The sequence below is a fragment of the Chlorocebus sabaeus genome, chromosome 10, assembly GCF_047675955.1.
Source record: "Chlorocebus sabaeus isolate Y175 chromosome 10, mChlSab1.0.hap1, whole genome shotgun sequence".
Taxonomy (NCBI): domain Eukaryota; kingdom Metazoa; phylum Chordata; class Mammalia; order Primates; family Cercopithecidae; genus Chlorocebus; species Chlorocebus sabaeus.
Window position 1 is genome coordinate 102160572 of NC_132913.1, and position 3281 is coordinate 102163852.

The window sequence follows — 3281 nt, forward strand, 5'->3', positions numbered from 1 at the left end:
TCAGATCTCAGTTTCTAGGCAGAAATGATTGATTCTCCTAGTGGCTGCTGAGAAGGTAATGTAAGTTAAGGGGGGGGCTCTGAGTCCATTTCTTTGGTTAAATTGAGATTCCTACATCCTCCCTATAGTACAGGTAGGGCCCAGAAATAGGAAAGACTAAGATTGGATAATGCTGCAAATGCTTTCTCTCTTGTGAGAAACTGGAGAAATGTGATTTCTCCTTTTGGAGGAGAATATCCCAAAATTGATTAAGCTGAGCCTTGGGAATAATATGTCAGGTTTTACATCCAAAAGCTAACCTGACATAGCTGGGAAAGGTAGATTAAATGAGACATGTTTTTGTGCTTCTAAGTGTTTTGTCCCTTATGCTGCTATTGCTTCATGTTTCCATTATGGCAGGTTTAGAAAATCCTTAAAAAGAAAGACAGACTTGCTTGCCTAAAACTACAATGCCCACTTAGTCCCCTTTACTTAGTATCTCTTGCAGTTTGCCCTGGCTTTTAAATAATTTAAAGATTGATGAACATTACTCACAGAAAATGGGCACTTTTTCTCTCACTCTCTTCCAGCATGTTGCTTTTGAAAGTATTGTGGGATAACGGGAAAAGCACTGGTTTAGGAGTCAAGGCATCTGGGTTCTAGTTCTACTTTGTCTTAGCAGAGCTCATGTATAACCTTTAAGTCATTTAGCCTCTCTGGATTTTGATTTCCTCATCGCTAAAATATAGTTAAATATATACAAGATTGATTCTGATTCTAAAGCCCTATAACTTCCAGCAGAAAAACTCTGTATTGCTCATTGTAAAATTAAAAGTGAGAAAGGCAACAGGTGATGAAGTAATACTGTGGTGCTATGAAATACTGCAAAGTATTACACAGGGGAACCATTTGAGGGCTATATGACGAGAGAGAAAGTTGAGATTTGGGAATTACAAATTCAGGCAAGTGAACCTGAACCTCATGTAGGGCATGGTCTTGAGGGTCAAAAAAAAAAAAAAAAGCAGCAGCAGCAGCAGCTAGCCATGGAAGCTTCTTGCCTCTGACGCAGCCCACTTTTCCAGTCTACATTGGGGCCTTAGGTTCTTAAAAGCTGCTCTGGCAGCAGAACTGTGCACCTGGGAAGATATGCTCAATCACGTATGCATATGCAGTCAGATATAATATGACACCAGGTGTATTTTGGGGAAAGAGGAAGAAAAGGGATAAACTGAACTAGACTTTGGGGCTTAGTACTACAGCAGAGCTGGATGAGGAGGTACTTAGAAGATGATTCACCTTGGAGGAAGCTGGGGAAAGTGTTTAGGGAGATGAGGAAGACTGAGAAATCTCTGCCTTCCCAGAACTCGGCAACCCAGCTCTTGTGTGATGTGGAGAAGCAGCAATGCTGGTGATTCATGAACAGGAGGAGGAAAGGACTTGAAAGTGACCAGTATCTACAGTCTAGTTCACCAGCTTGGACTGAATCTTACTGAATACAACCTGCTAGTTATAACAGAGAAGGCCAGGGTGAGAACTAACTATTCAAGAGAGCAAGATTGTGTAATCCTCCCTTGCCCTCTTATATCACAAATTCCAATATGCTTAACATTTGGCCCAATGAGAATGACTGATGAACTTGCTGATATGCATATAGGGGGATAAGTTATGTATGTACTTCTCTTCTGACTGGCCATTCAATTGTCAGGCTGTCATTCAGATTGGACAGGAGAAAGTTGGTGAGGAAGGAATGAAGAGAGCAGTATCCCTGGAGTCTCTGGCCCCTAGACTCCTTGGCTGTTACTTGTATATAATTTCTGTGTTTCTGGCTCCATTTCCTCATGCTATCACCCTTAATTAATTAATTAATTTATTTATTTATTTTTATTTATTTTTTTGAGACGGAGTCTCGCTCTGTCGCCCAGGCTGGAGTGCAGTGGCAAGATCTCAGCTCACTGCAAGCTCTGCCTCCCAGGTTTATGCCATTCTCCTGCCTCAGCCTCCCGAGTAGCTGGGACTACAGGTGCCTGCCACCTCGCCCAGCTAGTTTTTTGTATTTTTTAGTAGAGACGGGGTTTCACCGGGTTAGCCAGGATGGTCTCGATCTCCTGACCTTGTGATCCACCCGACTCGGCCTCCCAAAGTGCTGGGATTACAGGCTTGAGCCACCGCGCCCAGCCCTTACCCTTAATTTAAAGTCCATATGGGAGGGGGAAAATGTTGAACATCATTGTATAGTTTCTTCAATGGTCCTAGCAATGTTACACATAGATATGTCATATTATTACATATGTAAACTTTAAAAAGTCATGATCTAGATGAGAAATTCAAAAAAAGTTATAAAAAAGCTAAACAGAAATCCTGGAACTGAATAATTTAATCAATGAAATTTTTAAAATGCACCTGAGAGCTCAACAATAGATGAAGTCAAGCAGAAGAAAGAATTTTTGACGTTGAAAACAGGTTTATAGACCAGACAAAGAAAAAGAACTTTTAAAAAAAGAAGAAGAAAGTCTATATAAGATATGGGACACTGTAAAGTGACTATTCAAATGTGGCATGATTTGGAGGAGAAAAGATGAGCAAAATACAGAGAACCTATAAAATGAAATAATATCTGAAAATATCTGTAATAGATATAGACGTCTGGATACAGGAAGCTAAAAAATTCTTAAATAGATTCAACTCAAAAATCTCTTCCCAAGGCACGTTATCATCAAACTGTCAGAAAAAGACAAAGATTTCTAAAAACAAGAGAAAAGTGTCAAGTCTCACATAAAAGTATCCTTATCAGACTAACAACAGATTTCTCAACAAAAACCTTACATAAATCCAGTAGAAACTGGAATGATATATTCAAAGTGCAGGAAAAAAAAAAAAAAAACCTGTCAGCCAAGAATACTACATGCAACAAACCTATCCTTCAAAACTGAAGAAGAAATAAAGTCTTTCCCAGACAAGCAAAAACTGAGGGAATTCATCATCATTAGACCAGTGTTAAAATAAATGCTTAAGAGAGCCTGTCTTAGTCCATTTGTGCAGCTATAAAGAAATACTTGAGGCTGAATAATTTATAAAGAAAAGAGGTTTATTTGGCTCTTGGTTCAGCAAGCTGTTCAAGAAACATGACACTGGCATCTGTATCAGGTAAGGGACTCAGGCTGCTTCCTCCAATGGCAGGAAACAACTACGACAACAACAACAACAACAACAAAAACTGGAAGTAAAAGAGGAAGAAAGAAACAAAGGATATTTTAAAAATCAGAAAAAAATTCAACAAAATAACAGGAGTAAGTCCTCACATG